At 27.3% G+C, this 22,740-nt stretch overlaps 1 protein-coding gene and 1 long non-coding RNA gene across 3 annotated transcripts in view; one reads left to right on the top strand and one right to left on the bottom strand.

Annotated features, from left to right (window-relative positions):
- LOC107437766 (uncharacterized) overlaps positions 1-22,740 on the bottom strand; it is a 390,895-nt gene that overhangs the window by 199,840 nt on the left and 168,315 nt on the right. The gene's annotated exons all lie outside the window — the stretch shown is intronic.
- LOC147807364 (uncharacterized) lies at positions 253-7,477 on the top strand. 2 transcript variants are annotated; one of them, XR_015435653.1, is made up of 3 exons: positions 253-290; positions 3,416-3,507; positions 7,319-7,477. It is a non-coding gene; the product is annotated as an uncharacterized LOC147807364 (long non-coding RNA). The 2 variants fall into 2 exon arrangements; XR_015435654.1 differs by having other exon boundaries at positions 284-410.

The raw sequence follows: 22,740 nt of genomic DNA, 5'->3' as shown, positions 1-22,740 counted from the left end.
ATGGCATGTACTCTCGGAGGGTCTTGGCTGAGTCAAGGATCGAACCCCGAAAGATATTTTAATAGTAAATGAATTTTAAAAAAAACACTTTATATTGCTTTGTTAAAATTCCAGAGTATACTTTAATTTCTCACAATATACATTCGACCCTGCGTCAATTGCAATCAGGAGTGCAGTGTGAATGGTACTTAAGTGTTCTTTTCAAATTTTGCGTTTGGGGTGAGCAGCAAAATATCAGCTCAACTTCTTACTGTTTGTTGACTGTTCACCCTCGTAAGGGTTGCAATCACGTAAGTTTTTATAAAATTATTTATTCTTTTAATTATTATATTTTCAGTACCTTTTCTTCTAGATAATTTATAGGGGATAGTTCCGTATAGTGATCTGTCGTACCAACTGCAATTGCCAAGGTACCAAGTAGATTTTAAACTTGTTAATGTTTTTAAAAATAACACGTAGATGTTTGCCCGGGGATGTCTATTAGTAGGACTGGGCGATATAAGAAATTTTATATCGTGATGCATCGTCAGTTTTGCATCGCGATATAGTATTTTTGAAATTCATTTACTTGTAAGGCGCAGAAAGTCGGATTTCTATCAAAACTTCATACTCAGATTGATTTAAATCAATTTATGAATTTGATGTTGTATATGTTTTACTTAAGAAAGATATTAATGTTATATTTTCTAAAAATGATCGCACAAATAACGAAAGATTTCTTAGTTTAAAAATAAATAATAAAAAAATAAATAAAATTGAAATTTATCAATATATTTACCTAACAATATAGAAAGAAAATTCAAAAAATAAGTTCGTGAAAAATTATTTGTATGCTTAAAACAAAGTGCTAAATAAATTACACAAAAAAAGCACTTTTAAAACAACACTATTTTTTGTCATTATTATTTCACATAAATAATAAAGTTAAATTGAATAATTACCGAATTCTGAACGAAAAAACAAAGTAAGGTTTAATTTCTTAAAAATAAAAACAAAAGAATTATGATATTCGATAATATATTCAACTGACAATATTGAAAGAAAATTAAAAAACATGATTATACTCTTTAATAAAACGAAGTGCTAAATGATTTAAAAAAAAGAAGTCGTGGAAAAATAAGTTTTGTTATAATTTTATTTATAAAAATGAAAACAACTAAAGATTTATAAATTTAAAATCAGTAATAAAAACCCATTAAATTATTATTTTATCCAAAAAGTCTTTAATAAATTAAAATAAAGTAAAAAATAGCCTATCAAATTTGACTACTTTTTAATTTAATTCTTTATGGGCACCTTAAATTAGATTTCCGTTTGTAATAAATTTAATAATGTAAAATAATACTTAAACATATAATATCAAAATTAATTTTCACATTTAAAAATAAAAAAGAGTTTTGTTTAAAAAAAAAAATTTACCTAATTAATACAGAAACACTTCTTTATATATTCTTTTCAATAATAGATTACATTCAGAACAAGGTAACGACGGCGATTACCAAGTCTGAAATAATCTACAAGAAACGATCAAATCACGGCAAAGAAGAAAAAAAAGGTAAGGGGTGCGGAAAAGAACATGTGAGATCACGATATATGTTCTCAAAACTGATTCTGATTCTACCGCTCAGCAATCAAGGCCGTTTCAATATAACGATACGTACATCGTCTTTCCCAGCGCGAGTTGTCATCGAAACGTAAGAGATCCTTGCGTGTCTTGCATCGCTATATCGTTCGTCTTCTTTACTCGACGCTTAAATCGGATTTCTGATGCATCGCCTGGAACGAAAGTCACTGTATCGGCCTGTCGATACAGGCGTTAAATCAAAATGTCGCGATATATCGATTAATGGCCCAGTCCTAGCTATGAGTTATACCTTTCGAGTTGGTCCCTTTCAGTGATGTTTTTTTTTGTTTCTCTCGGGACGCTGCCCGGAAATTTCAAGACTTGGCGATTATACCTACAGATCATGGTACGGAAATCTCCATTTATTTTTATTCTTTACCTCGTGTAAAAGTGCAATGTTTATTAAAAAATTATGTGGAACTCGAGCTATAAATTGGCTGGGGACAAATCATAAATTCTATTATTATTTCATCTACCATCAGTATTCTCCCTAATCGTTTTTTGAAGGCTCTGTCTGAACTTTGATACCAATAAATCAACCCCTTTTCATAAAAATAAACCGGTATCTATTCAGATTCTATCTAACCGCTATCTATTCCCTAATTTATTCAGATTCAATTTTGAAAACAATTGATTCATTGTTTAAAATAAATATTAATTAAACATTGATAAAATTATCTGTCTTCAGAGGTCTGTCCAAGCCAAATTTATTACCGTTCAGGGGTACCTTCAACAATTCAACTTAAAAACAGTAGTTTCACAAAATACTTTTTCTTAAAATTTTGTTTTTGTGTCTCATACGAAATGATAAATCCATATTTTTATGTTGATTTTTTAATATAATTTGTAATTTTCACTAAATATATCTAAATTTTCACGAAACAGGTACCTCTCAGAAAAACCTAGACAGTCCCTTGGTCTTTAACATAAACAGTGGGAATTAAAATAAATAAATTTTTTATTGATGTTATCTTAAAGATATTTGTAACATAGAAAATGATGGATAAAATAATTGTGATTAATGCTGTTGAAAGTCTTTTGAATTTAGTCTCTGGTGTAAGATCGTCACTCAGAAGCGAATGCAATTGCCGTACGCAAACACTCGGTGCATATGGCAAAGTTCCAAAATCCTGAACCTCCGTCGCATGGAAAGACATATGTTTATGCGTCTGACTGAATCTCACGAGATAATCTCTTCTGAGATTGAGATTCGAAAGGGGTTTAGGTAGCCCAAAGTGTTGCAATAAGGCTTTGTGTCCCGAATCTTAGAATTAAGTCGCTGAGCACGTAACTTTTGAGACTAAATTTTAAGACTGGTATCCTACAACACTAGTGATGCTCTATACATTAATAAGCAATTTTGTTTTTCTTTCATTTTATTGTTATGATCTTCTGTTTTCCCAATCTTTTTTGATAGTTTGATGTGAGCGTTTTTGTTATCCACAATGCACACATCTATATTATGTAAAGCAGTTAAAGATAAAGTATCTAACAACTAAACTACTTTAAATTCACTCCTGCTATTTTATCAATTGTATGAAGGACAAATGTTCTGATAGCGATACCCATATTCACATTTTTGTTTATATTCTGTAAAGTGACTTAAAATTTACTACAATTTTAAGATTATTTATTACCATTTTATTATCCTTATACGAGCGTAATTTGCTGAAAATTGTTGTAAACATAAATATTTCTTTTAAAATGTTCATTCCATTCTAAACAAGGTATTTCGTATTTAGGGCAACAAAATGCAATTTATTTTTTTCTATTAATTGACTTTCTTTTCAGTTCATTACTTTGGATGAGTTAAAAGGAACATTTGAACGTAGAATCTGTTGATCATTAGGATTTCGTTTCCATTCATCTGTTTGAGAGGATGGGTAAGTTTTGTTAGTGCAAAAAATAATCATTTTCATTTTAAAATTTAGTTAGAATTAAGAAGCTTTTTTAATTTTTCTTCAATTAAATGTGTAAACTTCTTTTTATAATGTCTAACTTTTATTTCATAACTATTTTTATTTCATAATCTGGAGTGATTTCTGTGTATCTAAAAATATCAAACTCGAAACTTTCTAAAATATACTAGATCCTGGAAAGCACTTTGTTTACAAAAATTAAAAAAACCTGAAGTAATTAAGGTTTAAAAATAAGGTTTCCAATTTTCTTGTCGCCATCGTACTTGTGAATCAGAATTTCGATATCTGACATAAGTATTAATTTGAGTTTTTGCATAGCATTAAGAGTTATTTGGAAAATTTTCAAAAAATTGCAAATCACAGTCATATAGTGGTTCGAGCCAAAGCTGTAGCGTTACTGAAGCCTCATTTCATTTCTAATAATTTATTAGAAATGAATTATTATGTTTTTGTTTCTCAGTATTCAAAATGATTTTTAAACTAAGATTTTTAAAAAAATTTTGTGCGTTTTTTGTAGCATTAGAAACAAAAAGAAAATTCTGTTAAAGAAATTATAAGCTGAGTCAAACGCTTGACATTTCTTTTGGAAATAAATATTTTTAATGTGTCCTATTTTTTCTTACTGTTGTCACTACCACTGCTTTTAGTTTTTTTTACTTATTTTGTCTTTTAAAATTTTCTTGAAAAAGTCGAATGTAGTGACAATTTTGTCACCAGATAATTAGTTGAATATTTTGTATTTAGTTAACTGATCGTTTGCTTTTTTGTTAGAGTCTTCGTTTAGGACAACCTTATTATTTTATTACTAATAATTTTTGTAGCATTGAAGTCATTTTTCCGGCTTACTGTTATGGACTTAAGAATTTGTATTTCTAAGACTTCATAATTTGTTAGAAATTTAATCTTGCAAAAATTAACAAACTTAGTAAGAATTGCATCTCACATAATGGACATAATTATACAATGAAAACCTCTCAGGAGAGACCATTCTCTGTTCCTCGATAAAATGGACTTGGGAATGGAGGTTGGTCGTTCTTAGTGGTGTTACCTTCTTCGACTCAAAGTTACGTGATTTTAATTATAGACTGTCATTCTCTTGGTAATGAAATGTTCCTTGTGTTGATGTCGTGAAAACTGGATGGGTGAATAAAATTTTACGTTAATAGAAATTATCCCTTCTAATATAATTATGTGTGAAACGAAATGTACCAACTATGTATGGTGTAGTTTTTTTAAATAAATAAAAAATTATGTTTTTAAGTTAGCATTTAATTTTTTTTTTCTTTATAAAAATCAGCTGTAAAAGATGAGAAGGGATTTGTTTGTTTGAGATGCTGAGTTTTTTCCAATTGACTTTTTTTATATACTTAAAATAACTAAAAGTAATCCAACAAAAATTACTGATTAATCAAAAATAAATCATTCAACTCTGATTACTAAATTATCGTCTTTAGTGCAATTTGACTACAACATGAAGTTGTAGATATCTGAGAGATCATCAGAAATAATTCTTTAAATAAAAACCAAGCAAATATTTAGAATACATTTTAAACTACTTATTTGTTTTGATATTTTATTGTGTTTCCTTACTTGACCTTTTCCTCATCTTGTGCAGAGATTTTGCCTAATTGCTGGGAGAGGTTTTTATGGTCTCTGCTAAAGTCCATGGAAAAAATACCTTGCCTCCCTAAAGTGGTTGTAAATAGAGATCGCTACATAGAGGTGATCTTTCCTGGAGGTTTCACTGTATATGGCATTTTAATGCAGGGCAACAGTTTTATTAAACAGATGTAGAATTGTAATTTATTGATGTTTAATCTTTAACTTTCTTCCAAGCAATAGCAATAATTATACCTATTATTTTCATATATTCAACAACTTTTAAGAAATGTGTTTTAAGATTACATTTCGTCCGTTAAATTTCTATCTTATTTAAAATAGGACAATTGACTTCAAATCTTTATATTATTAATTTTTTATTCTTTAAAACACATTCCAATAAACTGTAATAAGGTACTACATTTAAATTCTTCATTATTTAGTTTATTTTTATTATAGTTTTCAATTGCTTACAAGTATAAAATATTTAAAGGTTTACACAGTTGTAAAAGCTTAAATATTATATTTTATTTTTTCCATCAAAAATAATTTTTCCTAATTGCTAATATTTATTGAAGAATAGTTAATGTATAATTTATTTTATAGTAATTTTATTTATTTATTTTTGAATAAGAGAGAAATCATATTTTTCTACTGTTAAACTTCTAATTGTTTTGTTTACTGATTACTTCTTTGCCTTAAAACAATTTTCCCTTATAAATTTAACACTAGAAAGACAAAAGAAGCCAAATTAACCCCTTTCTCTTTTTTTTTGGTTTCTCTATAATAGACAATTACAGTCTTTTTTTTATATAATTTAATTCTTCATGCATTCAGAATTCCTTGAAACTCCCAAAAAACATTTTATTACTTTACTCGTACCATTTGTAAAGTTTTTTTTACGCAAAAAACATGTACTTTCCGTAAACATAATTTTATTATACCACACTTGTCCATCTGCCGTTCATTTACAATAGCTGTGCTATGAAAGCCAATACATTCTAGCTTTCATTTGATTTTTTGTGATTAAATCCTACTATTTCACATGGTCAATAACTATCTGTATTATAAATTTTGCCCTTATGTAGCTGAATGAAAATGTGGGTTTGATATAATGTATTTTTATAATGTTAAAATTCAATGGTACCCACTGAAACATTGTTAATAGTTGACAAAATTTTCTAGTTCTGAATATTTAAGATTTTTTAGTTCAGTAAAAAAAAGGTGTTAGAATGGTATGATGTAAGTGATATCAAAACTAAAATAGCCTTAGCAGATGGAGGCTGCACATGTGGCCTCATAACGAATCAGGAATCGTTTTTGATTGCATTACTTACAGAGGCCTTTTTTGAGTTAAAATGTTTAATAAGTAAACATTTGGCAAAAGAAAACAATTTTACTTTTGGTTTTAGGAGAGAATTTCCAATAAGTTAGGATTGAAAAAAAATTAAAGAGATGCTGTACTTGTTCATTCAAACACTAACTTACTGAAAGTGCTGAGTATTTCTGACCTTCCATAAATTGTTCCAATTTAAGTGCTTATTTAATCATTCATGCCTTAGCAATATAGAAACATGTTAAAAATACAGTGTTTAGTTTAATCAAATATTTTCATTAACTAATTAGAATGAAATACCACAGAATTTCAATGATCAAGCCTATAATATATTTTTATTAAATAATTATATTAAGATTTTGGATGTCTAATCACTAACCCCCTCAGTCTTTTTAAGGTATACAGCAATGTTCAGTTTTTCTAGTGTTAAAAGTTATGCAATATTTTCATCCAGGACTATATTTATTTTATATGTTTTCATTATTATTACAGGATTGTCAACTTTCTACGCTTTTTTTTCCAAATATTTATTCTAGTGCTACATAAGTTTATGTTTTAGGATATTATTTTCTATTTATTTTAGCCAATTTTCCATGCCAATTCTCATAAATTCATTCATTTGCAATGAGATTTTGTTCTAGGTCTTTTGTTTTAAGGCTGTTGGCAAATTTAACAAAAATTTTTAAAGCTTTGATTTTTAAATGTCCACCACTTTATAAAATATTTTTTAAAATGCGTATAAGCTGGCAGACCTGTTATTATTTTCAGCATAAAAATAAGCAAACAGCTACTGTCATTTGTTTATCTACTGTGTTTTAATTTGATTTTTTTATTTTGCAGTTATAATTCGAGAATTTATGGGAATAAAGTTCATCAATATTGTATATTGAAATTCAACATTTATGTATGTCAAATACTTTTGTAGATTATATGTGTAAAAAAAATTATTAAAAGTACTATAAATGTATTAAATGTATTTAAATAAATGTTTTCAATTTACATGTTTGTCTTTATTTATCAAAATTCTATTTTTTGAAATCTATTATATATTTTTTGTAAATTGTACTTATAAACTATAGGAAATTTTTTTTCCTCTTCAATCTTAATGTTAAATTAAAAATAAATTATGGAATGCTATCTTGTTTTAAATGTAAGAAAAAACTTTCTGTAAGTTAGGGTCCGCCAAATGATTAGAGTCTCAAGCTTTAATTTTGCTTAATTTAATTTCAATATTATAATGAAACTTCTACATAATCATAGCCGATATTGACATAGTATTCCATACAAAAAAAATTTTTTATATATTATTTACAAATGTAAATTGGACTAACATAAAGATGTTCGAATCATGCTTATTAAAAAATACATGGATTGTGGCGAAAAGTTATGGTTGTAACCAGCCAATTTTGTTTACGATGTACTTAGTGGTTCACCATAATGAAAACAGCAATATATATTGGTTTTTTATGTACCAACAAACAAGCTGAAATATGGGTAATGGCTAGTCTTCAAGAATTAGTAGAATAGTATGATCATCAAGAATTAGTATGATTGTTGTTGGAATTCGTTCATTTGTGTTTTGTTAAACCATGGAGCAAAGTTGGATTAGCTCATATCTGTTCAATATAGGTTGTTCCAAATTCTAATATGAAGTGATGGTCTATATTGATGGTACCAAAGAATAAAATGGTTTTTTTGTGACATTAAGTTGGAAACCATCAACACACGTAGGTTTTCTAACATGGGGTGATGGTCAGTCTTGATGGTGGCAGCAGAAATTAAGCTGGTTTTTGATGGAATGTAAGTTGGAAACCAACAAAATATGTTGGTTCCTGATTATTTTTTGTGTTGGACCATCAAAAAATACCATCAAACCATGTTGGTTTTTGATGGATTGTTTTGTTGGATTATTGAAAAATACCATCAAAATATGTTGGTTCCTGATAAATTTTTTTGTTGGACCATCAAAAAATACCATCAAACCATGCTGGTTTTTGATGGATTTTTTTTTGTTGGACCATTGAAAAATTCCATCAAAATATGTTGGTTCCTGATAAATTTTTTTGTTGGACCATCAAAAAATACCATCAAACTATGTTGGTTCTTAATGGATTTTTTGTTGGACCATTGAAAAACACCATCAAACTATGTTGGTTTTGTCTATGTTGGCCCAACATAAATTTGTTCCAATTCCTAATATGAGGTGATGGTCAGTCTTGTTGGTACCATCAGGAATTAAGATGGAATATAAGTTGAGACCAACAACATATGTTGGTTCCTGATTAATTTTTAGGTTGGGCTATCAAAAACTACCATCAAACCATGTTGGTTCTTGATGGATTTATTTGTTGGACTAACGGAAAATACCATCATACTATGGTGGTTTTGTTCATGTTGGTCCAACATAAATTTGTTCCAATTCCTAATATGAGGTGATGGTCAGTCTTGGTGGTACCATCATAAAATATGATGGTTTTTGATGGAAATTCATGATGGTTACCATCATATTCATGTTGGTCCATCAAAGAAAAACCATCATAAAATTTGTCTTGGGTATATATATATATATATATGATATATATGATATATATATATATATATATATATATATATATATATATATATATGATATATATGATATATATATATATATATATATATGATATATATGATATATATATATATGATATATATATATATGATATATATATATATATATATATATATATATATATATATATATATATAGTTCAAAATGAAGAATAAAACAAAGAAAAATAATAGACATATGAAAAAAAGGGGGTGGGAAATAATAAGTAAAAAAAATAACAAACAACATTTTATTTAAAAAAAAATAAAATGAAATAAAATAAAATAAATTGTTAATAAAAAAAAATAAAAAAAAACGGAAAAAAAGCCGGAAAAAAAAGATATAATCTTTTCTTCAGCCCACACGATTATATCCGCAAAACAGAGTGCTTTCTGATATTGTATCAATAAAGCCAAAGCAAAATTTATTAATACAATAGTGTGAGGAGCACTCAAAAAAAAATTTATAAAATAACTACATAAAAATAGATCATAAAAAGTAAAAATAACATGTAAAAACAGATCATAAAATAAAATAAAAAACATTAAAAAGGGGGACTATAAAGCGAGTAGCAAAATCATAACAACTTACATGGACAGATATTTTTCAAGAATGATTTAAAAATGTTTTCGCAGAGAGATTGCCAGATTACAAAATATGAAAACAAAAGATGAAAACAAAAACGCAAATTGAGTGTAACAAGAGGGTTTTAAAGTGTCGTTCTTACTGCACTGCTGAAGTGATTTGTTATTCTGAATTTTGATTTGTTAGTTACCAAGGATGTGCCCGAAATGGATGTGCGCAAGGTAATATTATACTGGATAATTTTAAAAATTGATCGTAAATAGTTTTAGAAGATAGATGTTTATTTAAGAAAAAATATAAAATAGAAAAGCGAAACATAAATTGCCTGCTTTGCAAATAATTTTAGCCGCGGATTTGCACGATATGGATTAGCACATAGAAAAATTATTTAAATTATCAAAGAAAAAATTTTAATAGATAATTTTAACACGGATTTGCCCGAAATGGATTAGCACATGGAAAAATTAACAAAGAAAAAATTTTAGCAGATAATTTTAACCACGGATTTGCCCGAAATGGATTTGCACATGGAAAATTATATAAATTAATAAAGAAATTTTTAGCAAACAATTTTATCCACGGATTTACCCGAAATGGATTTGCACATGGAAAAACTGTATAGATTTACAAGGGAAATTATTTAGCAAAGGAATTTTTAGTAAATAATTCTAACCACGGATTTGCCCGAAATGGATTTGCACATGGAAAGATTAACAAAGAAAAAAATTTTTAGTACATAATTTTAGCCACGGATTTGCCCGAAATGGATTTGCACATGGAAAATTGTATAAATTAATAAAGAAATTTATAGCAAACAATTTTATCCACGGATTTGCCCGAAATGGATTTGCACATGGAAAAACTGTATAGATTAACAAAGGAAATTATTTAGTAAAGGAATTTTTGGTAAATAATTCTAACCACGGATTTGCCCGAAATGGATTTGCACATGGAAAAATTATGCAAATTAACAAAGAAATTATTTAGTAAATAATTTTGGCAATGAATTTTGGCCTGAAATGGATTTGCACATGGGAAAATCATAAAAATTAACAAAAAAAATGTTTAGAAAATATATCCACCAAAATATACGATTAATTCAATGATTTTATATAAAATTTTATTACATTACTTGGGTATCCATTGTTTTTTATCAGATTTTGAAAGAGTTTATAGATTTGTTTTTTGGATAAATAAATATTACTACATATTCTTTTAATTCTGTTCATTTCATTAAAAGTGGTATTTAAATAGATGCTCCTAGAAACATTAGAATTCCAAGTAACTAGTTTATTAATATTAAAATTAAAATCATTTCTTTTATCGTATAAATCAACAAAGCAGATATTTTCAACTTTCATAATACCCAAATCCAAAAAATTGAAATTAATATTATCATCATGATTACGAAGTAAGATTAATTCCTCAGGGTATATATCACTCAATAAAACAGTAAAATCTTGAAAATTAAAGATAATTAAGTCATCAATATATCTAAAAACAAATTTAATACTCAGAGTATAATTTTTTTCATAATAATGCAAAAATAAGTTAGCTAAGAGAGATGAATAATTAGATCCCTGTGGTATTCCATTAATTTGAAGAAAGATATCCCTTCCATTGCAAAGATAATTACTAAAAAGACAAAAATTAATCAGATTTTCCCAATAATCAAAATCGCAACAAAGGATATTTTTAAAATCATGGTAATAATTCAAAAGGACATCTTTTAGTTTAGAAAGGGGAATGCTATTGAAAAGATCCTGGAAATCAAAAGTCGCAATAGAATTAATTTTATTATGTTTAATGAAATCTAAAATCGGTTGATTATTAGTGATTATCCAAGAGAAACCTTCTTTAGTAATATAGTTAATAATCTTATTTAAGTAGTTAGAGAAAATGGTGCCAGGTTTAGTTAAATAAGTATTAGACCCACATGTGATAGTTCTAAATTTTACTGGAATTTTATGAAATTTAGGACTGATAATTAAGTAAGGAAATTGTATATTGCTAATTTTAATTTTTAATCTCTTGTAAAAAGCTAAAATTTTTTTAATGGCAATATTATTATTGAAATTACTAATTTCAAAATTTTTACTATTTTTTAATTCCGTATTTAAAAGTTCAGCATAGAATTTTTTACAGAATATAGCATAATTATTGTTAGCTTTGTCTATGGGAGTAATTACAAAATTTTTTTGAAGTTGCTTAATTGATTGAACAATATTAGAAAAATTTGTTGAATTGTTATTCTTATTTAAATTATCCTTATTATTGAAAATAAAGTTTTTAAAGTAATAATAAACTCCCCATTTCCATTCTGTTAGCATACCTAAAGGTAAAGAGAATCTATTTGATATCTTTAAACAAAAACTATTGAGATCATTAAGAAAGTATTTTAGAATCCTATTGATTGATATATGGTAAATGGGTCTAAATTTTGTGCCTTTTATCATTAAATTCCTAAGTTCCAAGTTTTCTATAATATTTAAATTACCAGTGATAATATGTTTATGATGTTTATCAACAAAATCAAAATATTTATCCTCCTCACAGTGACATTCATAATCGGATATATTAATACTCCCTAAATTTTTGCTTATATCATTATAGTTAAAAATGGTTCTACCAAGAGACTTGTTATATTTAAAACTTTTAATTATGTTAAAATCTTTTAATGGAAATAAAGCTTTAAAATTTTTAAAAATGTTGTGAAATTTGATCTTATCGAAAATATGATTTTGAAAGTTAATAACGAAATATAAATTATCTAAACTTTTCTTATTATTAGGCAAAATTTTGCTCATTTTGGCTTTTATAAGATCGAAGCAAAGAATTTTGAAATGTAAATTAATGAAAGAAAAGTTAATAATAAGATCGTAGAACTTATATGTTTCATAATTCTTAAGGGAGAAGACAAAATCTTTAATTGGTTTAAGGCTAAATTGTTTATTAAAGTCTTTTTCCATATTAGAAAGAAATTTTATATTTAATTTGTCACTATTAAGAAAGTTTCTATTACTTCTTGAACCCCGTTTACCTCGATTTGTACGCTTATCTTTAATATGAAAAAGGGAATAAGTTGATGAGTTATTGTAGTTAATCTGTGTATGTTGGAAGGTATCGTTTAACCCATACGGCAGAATTGTTTTGTATAGAAGCATGTAGTAATTTTCTTTCTGTAGTCTTAAATCTAAATCCTCTATAATATCTAAGATATTAATTTTGACTTTGTTAAATTTATGTACTCTAAAATGATTCAATTCCAGGTTATTGATAGTCTTTGTTAATATCAGAACGGTGTTGATTAATTCAAATGTTAAGTGAGTTACTAGTTTGTCCAACATATTTCATATTACAGAAACCACAGGTTAACATATAAATAACATTTTTAATTTTACAAAAAGATTTGGAGCTAACGTTATAAGGAACAGTATGTTTTTTGTCAATATTAGGGCAAGTTTTGCATCTTTTATCATCACACGCTTTATAGGAAGGTAAAGTTTCGGGAATAGAATGCAATTCAAAAAATCGTTTGCTTTCGCTTTTGCTTTCAGAGTAGCAGGATGTCGATCCGAAGTTCCCCTCTGATTTAGGCTCTCCGTACCGGGTACAACATGAAGAATAATTTAAATATTGAACACATTTTTTATCAGGCGCTAAATTGTGATAATTGTTTAATTCAATAAAAATAGGCTCAAAGAGCAACATCCTAAACACACGTAACGTCCTAAAGACAGGAAATAAAAACGAAAACTGAAGGAGAATGAAAGAAAGTTAATAGTAGATAATATATATATATATATACATATATATATATATATATATATATACATATATATATATATATATATATATATATATATGTATATATATATATATATATATATATATATATATATATATATATATATATATATATATATATATATATATATATATATATATATATATATATATATATATATATATATATATATATATATATATATATATATATATATATAAATAAATACAAGAAAACACGAAGAAAGTTAAGAAAAACAATAAGTATCATTTAATGCGCTTAAGCTGCAAGTAAACAGAACTCATTAGATATGTTCAAAATGAAGGGAAAAAAACAAAGAAAAATAATAGACAAATAAATTAAATTTCACCTTTTTTTTTTATTTTTTTTAACAACTGTTGTTTGTTATTTTTTTACTTATTATTCCCCCCCCCCCTTTTTTTTAAATTTTTTATTTGTCTATTATTTTTCTTTGTTTTCTTTCATCATTTTGAACATATATATATATATACCGAAGAGCCATTACGTTATGACCACCCTTAGCCCTCAAAACTGCTAGCACCCGCCGTGGCATTAATTCCACAAGGTGCTGATAGGTAGTCTGAGGCATCTGGTACCAAGCGCTCACCAACTGGTCCTGCAATTCCCTCACCTTGCGAGGGGGTAGCGTGGCAACACGAATTTGGTTTTCCAAGTAGGACCACAAATGCTCTATTGGATTAAGGTAATGTAAATTTGGGGGCCAAGACATGACTTGAAAGTAACTGGAATGTTCCTCGAACCAATCCATGACGATTAGACCCTTATGACATGGTGCATTATCCTTTTGGTAAACACCATCCCCCACAGGAAAAACTGTTGCTATGAATAGGTGAACTATGTTCAAGTAGCTTACAGACGTCAGGGATAGTTCTATGAGGATTATGGGTCCTAATGTGCCCCATGAAAACACTGTTCCTGGGCGAGAAGCCATGAAAACCTGGGTGAGCCCATTGTTATAGATGGAGGGTGGTCATAATGTAATGGCTCTTCGGTGTATATATATGGGTGATTTTCCAAAACTATAAGGGTTCAATATCCACTTTTGCTTTATAAGGAAAAGGGACATTTTCGCATACCTGGAGTGTGAGTTTTTTAATTTTTACACAAAACCTGTTATTAAGTACTAATAACAGATTTAGGCTTACAAAGTTTTTTCACTTGAATCATCTGATTAAAATAGGTAATATTTTTTTAAAATTTTTTTTTTCACATATTGAAAAGTGTTGTACGGAAGAAACTTTTACACATCTAAGTTTAGAACTTAGGGAACGTTTGGAGAATCAGAGAGTTCAATCTGTCCAACAAAATAGTGGAAATAAACAAAATTGTTGCAAGCACTGGAGAAAAAATTCTTCATTTCTCCGAAAATAATAGAAAAATATCCAAGAGAATGACATAAAGACCTTAAGCAAATTAAAAAACGAGACACCTTGTGTATCATTTTAAGCAATTAAACAGATTCAAGGAATATTATTTTACACTTTCAAATATATATAGTAATATATACGTAGTAAATATACATAATACTACTAAAGTTAATGAAATGTTAATGTGTTGGTGCAAAAAATTTAAATAAATTAAATAAGTTTTATAAAAAGTTTCGGACAGGCCAGCAGAGTGACTTATAAGTAGTTTTAAATTTTTATTAACGGAATTGTAGTTGATTAGCCATTGTTATAAGTAGGACTGGGCGATATAAGAAACTTTATATCGTGATGGATCGTCAGTTATGTATCGCGATATAGCGATGTATCGCGATATTGTATTTTTGAAATTCATTTACTTGTAAGGCGCAGAAAGTCGGATTTCTATCAAAACTTCATACTCAGATTGATTTAAATCAATTTATGTATTTGATGTACATGTTTTGCTTAAGAAAGATATTAATGTCATATTTTCTAAAAATGATCGCGCAAATAACGAAAGATTTCTTAGCTTAAAAATAAATAATAAAAAAATAAATAAAATGGAAATTTATTAATATATTTACCTAACAATATAGAAAGAAAATTTAAAATATAAGCTCGTTAAAAATTATCTGTGTGCTTAAAACAAAGTGCTAAATAAATTAAAAAAAAAAAAAAAACACTTTTAAAACAACACTATTTTTCATTATTATTTCACATAAATAATAAAGTTAAATTGAATAATTCCCGAATTCTGAACGAAAAAACAAAGTAAGGCTTAATTTCTTAGAAAAAAAAACAAAAGAATTATGATATTCGATAATATATTCAACTGACAATATTGAAAGAAAATTAAAAAACACGATTATACTCTTTAATAAAACGAAGTGCTAAATGATTTTAAAAAAAGAAGTCGCAATCGCAAACATTACTAATTTTTTTGAATAAACAAAGTTGATTGACTTTTGACGAGGAAAAATAAGTTTTGTTATAATTTTATTTATAAAAATGAAAACAACTAAAGATTTATAAATTTAAACTCAGTAATAAAAACCCATTAAATTATTATTTTATCCAAAAAGTTTTTAATGAATTAAAGTAAAGTAAAAAATAGCCTAACAAATTTAATTACTCTTAAATTTAATTCTTTATGGGCACCTTAAATCAGATTTCCGTTTGTAATAAATTCAATAATGTATAGTAATACTTATACATATAATATCAAAATTAATTTTCACATTTAAAAATAAAAAAGAAAGTTTTGTTTCAAAAAAAAATTTACCTAATTAATGAAGAAACACTTCTTTATATATTCTTTTCAATAATAGATTACGTTCAGAACAAGGTAACCATCACAAAGTCAGTCCCACTGAAAATAATCTATAAGAAACGAGTCGCGACAAAGAAGAAAAAAAACTAAGAGGTGCGGAAACGAACATGCGAGATCACGATATATGTCCTCAAAACTCAATCAAGGCCGTTTCAATATAACGATACGTACATCGTATTCCCCAGCGTGAGTTGACATCGGAACGTAAGAGATCTTTGCGTGTCTTGTATCGCTATATCGTATATCGCTATATCGTATATCGCTATATCGTTCGTCTTCTTTACTCGACGACTTAAATCAGATTTCTGATGCATCGCCTGGAACGAAAGTCGCTGTATCGGCCTGCCGATACAGGCGTTCAATCGATATGTCTCGATATATCGATTTATAGCCTAGTCCTAGTTATAAGTATTGAAATGCACGGGAAAATTATGTTTTAAAAATATAAACCTCAAGCCAATCATGTGATATTTTGTTTAGACATGCTTGGTTTTTGGATAATCATTCAAACCAAAAATTCATACCTAAGCAACATTATAGGTAAAATAAAATAGAATTTTTTTTGTTGAAAAAAACAGAGGTTTATTTTATTCAAAATTTATATATAGATTAATGTGTTTAAATCATATTTAGAAACATTTCGAGGTAAGTTTGTTTTTAAATCTTAATGAAAACGTGCTAAGTATATAGTTCAAAAATCAGTTCGTCATTTCTTAAAACAATTCATTTAAAAGTAAATGTTTTGAACAGAAATGAAGCAAAACTTCTAAATATACGGATTTTAGAATATTTAAACGAGAAAAACACAAAGAAAAAAATCAAAAGTTAACAAATTGTTGTTGATAGAATTTGATACCATTTTACCATTTACCATCGATACCTTTTTAATTGCCCGATGCATACTTAATAACCGTCTAATCGTTTGCAATACTTAATAATCGTCCAATCGTTTGCAATACTTAATAAACGTCTAATCGTTTGCAATACTTAATAATCGCCTGATCGTTTGTAATGCTTAATAATCGCCTAATCGTTTGTAATACATAATAATCGTCTAATCATTTGCAATAATTTATAATCATTTCTAATAATCGTCTTTCACCCTCTCTCATCATTCGCGGTCAGCCAAATTGAAATCTTTAAACTCGCCTTCCTCGTTGTTGATTCGTTAGGTGTTGATAATATATTTACTTTTTTTTAGTTTTCTACCCTAATGTGTGCATTTTTTTCAACTCTGGACAAGCATTCTAAGGATGAAATGGAATGGTCAACTAATGTGGTCTCCGGATGAATTTACAGCTGAAGGAATTTCTATAACTAATTCATCGAAGAATCGACCTAGGGGAAGACCCAACCGCAGATGGTCCGATTCTGTTGGTAAAAGCTTCCTTGTACTGAACTGTAAAAATTGGAGAATCGTTGCTGAGAACAAGTCAGGATGGAAGAGAATACTCGAGATGGCCAGGACCCACCCTGGGCTGTAACACCAATGATGTGGATAATTCATAAACTATATGGTATGAGATTACTATGGATGAACTACTCTTAAAAGTGAACAATGGCATGAAATAAATACATGAACTGAAACAAATATAATTTGTAAAATAATTGACTGAATAAATAAATAAAAATCAAACTTCGAAAAACCCTATCACATTATTAATATATATTTTTTTTCAATCTTTATTGTACAAAAAAAAGTTATTTAATATTAGACAGTTTTAAATGATACATTTAAATTACAACAAACGAAAGATGGAATGAAATATATTTTAAATTTTTTAATTAATCTCTTTAATAGAAAGTTCGATCAGATGTCCTTCATTATACGTACTATTAGAATTTTACTCATTTGCATATGAATAACTAAAATTTTTTTTAAATATCCATTGTAATTAATTTTATTCAAAAGAGCAGCAATTTATGTAAATAATTAAAGACAATTCTTCGTAGATTTGATATTTTTTTAAAATTATTTTCTTTGACAGAAGTCTACCAATTAAAAAAATTAACAAGAACCTATTCTTTTAATTTGCCCAAGGAAAAATGCAAATTTGTGAAATTAAAGGGAGAGAAAAACTTTCCAGTAATTGAGGATAACTATAGCCGGCACAATTACTATATCCAAATCTGTTTTCTTAACAGCTGAAGATATAATTATAAGATAAATTAAGTAAGTATAAAAAAAGAGGATTTGGAAAAATGAAAAATTTTGGCGCTTAAGGAAAAGTTAAATAAAAAATCCTTTGTTGACAACAAATAATATCAAGGGTTTAACATCGTAGTCTCTTCTTTTATCCTAGCGCCATCTGTGGAGAAAATTATACACTTGGGAAAAGCAATTATTATTTCTCTAGCTAAGCATAAAAATTAATTGTTTCAGGTAATAATATACGTTTATGATTAGGAAATTTTGACCAAATTGCATTTGCATAAACATAGATTACACTTTCTGGAATGCTATACAGATTATCTATATATTTATTTATTTTTCAGTTCAAGAATAAATAATTATATATTATTTTTACTTTTACTCTCATAGATTTATGTGTAAGTTGTTCAACTATTTAAACTTTAAAAATTGATGAAGTAACTTTTCGCGCAATATATTGCTTTTTTGTTCATTCTTTTTTTGAAAGTTACTATTAGTAATAACTATCTAAATAGTTGGACAATCATAAACTAAATGTTAAAATATTTAAATATATCATATGAAAATTCGTTTGATAATTAGATTGACCTTTATTATTGACCTTTGAGATGATTAGATCAGAGAATTGAAAATCATAGCTGTTCCGGCAGGTGCTTTAAATTTCTTTAATAAGGTATTTTAAATAATTATTTAAATTTCCTATTAAGGGAGAATTTTGCGATGGAGTTATCGGAGATGGAAGAAAGATATTGTAGAGTTTAACATATAGTAGAGTTTTCAGAATATAGTAGAGAATATAGTAGAGTTTTCAGGGAATATGTTTTAGTGAAGTTATAAGGATAGATGATGTGAAAACGATTTTAAGCAAGAATATAGCAATAAAGTCTTAAAGAATAATTTTATAGTAGAGTTTTATGGGAGAAAGAGAGGATGGTACAGTAATGCTTTAAGGTAAATTAGTGAAAAAGAGCTTTAAGCGAGATTGTTACAGTAATTCTTTAAGAGAGGGTGTCACAATTTAAGGGGATGTTTGAGTTTCAGGCAAATTTTACTGTTTTTGGGGACATTGCTCTTTATGGGGAAATGTTTCATTAGGGTTTTAAAAAAAACTTTACAATAGAGTTTTAAGGGAGACATTTATGAATATGAGAGAATGTTTCAGAATTTTAAGCGGTGAACATTAAAAAACGTTAGAGTTTTAAGGGGCACAGTTACAGTGGAATCGTAAGGCAGGATGTTACACTATAATTTTAAGGACGAATCTTGCTATAGAGTTTGAAGGAGGAAAGTTATAGTACTATATGAATGAATAGTACTATTTGAATTGTATAATTTAGTAAAAATAAATTTAGAAAAAAGATAAATCAATCCACGTAGCTAGATTTTTTAACAAAAAATAAGTAGCTTTTAAGTACTTTTCAAGCATTCAAAAAATATTTTCACTTCACTTTCACTCACTCACCTAATCGGGATCTGTGCAGTAATGAAGAATATTTTTCTCTATCTTTTAAAGTTCTTAATTTATAAACATAAACTTAATGGAATTCAAAACATTTTCAAAAACTTTACATAATCTTGCTAAAATAACTAGTTTCTGATAAATATTGCAGAGAAAATTATAAAAGAGGGTATGTATAGTTTGAAGTTATAGCTTTGTCTCAAGTATAAGACATTTAAACTGTGGCTTTATTATTTACCTTGGCGAAAAAACTTCGACAAACTCTGTTAAACAAATATAAAAATTTCGGCATTTATTATTTCAACAGTATTTTAAACTAAGTTAACAATTCAACAAAAAAAAAACACCTTCTGCTGAATTTATTCCATTGTTATAAAAACATTGGATACAAAATATTATCTAAAGAGAATACTGGAGAAATAATTCTTGCAAAGTGACGCTACGTGACCAACAAGAAATTCTTCTTGCAGAAAGAATCCTATCATTTCCCCTTCAAATTTTTTCATTCCATTTGAATTATTAACTTGATAAGAAACTAAACAAAAAAATTTTTTAAGAACTCATAGGACTGGTACGTGTCAGATTTTTAAATGACTGTTTCTCACAATTATATCTTTTTAATAATCGTTTTGTGTATAGAAAAATCGGAGTCATTTGGATAGTGAAAATTTTGACTAGGGTTTGATAACCAGTCCTTGTTTTAATTTTAGTGATCTTTGCTTAGGAAAATTGAAAAAAAGAAAGAAGTAAAGAAAGCAGTGCCCAGTGATAACCTTATTGGTACCGAGTATAACTAGCTAAAATTGATCTGCTATGATAGTGGTCAAAACAGAACAATTTTATGGCCATAAAATTGTGGAAAATTAATCTCCATAACCCCTGTTCCACAATGGATTGTCTTAATCATATCATGTAAATAAACATACATGATATGATTCAAAAATCTCTCAAAAGAATTTTTCTTTCTGCCAGTCCATCATTCTATGAGCCGAACATTTGCATAAAATTTTTGGAGAGGCTAAATAAATTTATATTATTATTTATAAATTTATATTATTATTTATATTATTTATTTATAAAGAGATTTATTGTTAATAATAAGCTATTTTTTTATTATTTTTTTTTATAAATTATAGGATTTTATTTAATCTTGAATTTACATCAACATTCTCTAAAATCTATTCGACAGTGTGTAGAAAGCTGGCAACGCATGCTTTGTTAAAAATAGCCAGCCCCATCAAAATGCGTTAGCTGCGAGTAAACTGGTTAGTAAGTAAAGTTGACTTTAGTAAACAAGTAAAGTTAGTTTTTCACATTATGCTAATATAAACATATAAAAATATATGAAATCGATGCATATTGTTAGAAATATACTCAGATAGCAACGTTACCAGATTGCTTTCATGGACACTCATTCGAGAAGTCACACGTCACTTCCGGTTATTATACCTTCTTTGGTAACATCACATTTTGGCGTCACCCAGATTTCAACGTGAGACCACAAGGAGACATTTTACTGTCGCAGTGATGTCACCATGTGACGAAGATATGACATATTCACGTCTCTACTTAGTCATACGGTGATTCTGTTGAGACTGTTGTAATTTCGTCACACCAATGACCACGTCCAGACGTGAATAAGTCACACGGCAACAGTGAAATGTCTCATTGTGATATCATGTTGACGTCTGGGTGATGTCAAAACGTACTGGCTCCAAAGGCAGACATTGTAATCTACAGGGCTTGCATTTTGTTCGGAAGAAGCGCATTTCTTCCAGGAAAAAAAAGGAAGAAACTGGTAGAAATGGAGGAAATGCATTTCCTCCAGGACAGTGGAAGAAAAAAGAAAGAAGGAAGAAACTGGTAGAAATGGAGCAAACACATTTCTTCCGGGACAGTGGAAGAAAAAAAAAAGAAGGAAGAAATCGGTAGAAATGGAGCAAACACATTTCCTCCGGGACAGTGGAAGAAAAAAAAAGTAGGAAGAAACTAGTAGAAATGGAAGTAACAAAAAATGAAAGAATATTTCAAATTCTAAGACAAATAAAATTTGAAATAGTATAAGAAAGTGAAATTTTTTTATATTTAATTCTTTTTCAAAAATATATATTGCTTAATAAACTATCAATAAAAAAAATGAATTCGAAAATTATTACTCTGTCAATTTTCTTAAAATGTTTAAATGTTTTTTAATTTCAATATATTTTTTAGAAATTATAAGTAGTAATTTTGTTTGCAAATCTTCTCATTATTAAAACAATCTGATATAATTTAATTATAAAATATAAAATATTGACTTTTCATATTTAAATTCTATTGTTAGTAAATCCTAAGTAGAATACTGTAATGCTACCGAAATATGCAGGGAAAAAAAACGTTGCCGTAACATTTAAGTTTAAAACTTAAAGGTTTCATTTAAAATAAATACTCTAAAAGGGTAAATTCAATTTAAAATCTTCATTCGTGATTATTTGAGTATATTTTCGTAATTTTTAGATCAAGTATTAAAGAAACTTTAAGGAGTTTTACGAATAAATTAATTTTTTTCTAAATTATATACAATTAATCATTTACTAGAAAATGAAATTCGGTAATTAGTGACTACAATTTTTTATGTTTATTTTATAAATTATATAATTATATGTATAATTTATAAAATATAATTTACATTATGTGAATAAGTAATTTATCTTAAATATATATCATTTTATATATTTATGAATATAGGCATGTAAAAGTGAAATTTGTATTAAAAATATCAACTGATAAATACTTTTACCATATTGCAACTGTTTTGAGTATCAATTCTTAACAGCATTTCATTATGAAAATTCGTTAGCTATTTACAATCGTGAATGCAATGTGTAATTTGTAATCAAATACTTCATGGTATTACAAAAGTTTTCTTTAT

Source organism: Parasteatoda tepidariorum, chromosome 7, assembly GCF_982258835.1.
Source record: "Parasteatoda tepidariorum strain Cologne lab strain chromosome 7, Ptep-v5.0, whole genome shotgun sequence".
In the NCBI taxonomy this organism is placed as follows: Eukaryota; Metazoa; Arthropoda; class Arachnida; order Araneae; family Theridiidae; genus Parasteatoda; species Parasteatoda tepidariorum.
The sequence above is the reverse complement of the archived record's forward strand: the minus strand, read 5'-3'. Positions and strand labels throughout refer to the sequence as shown.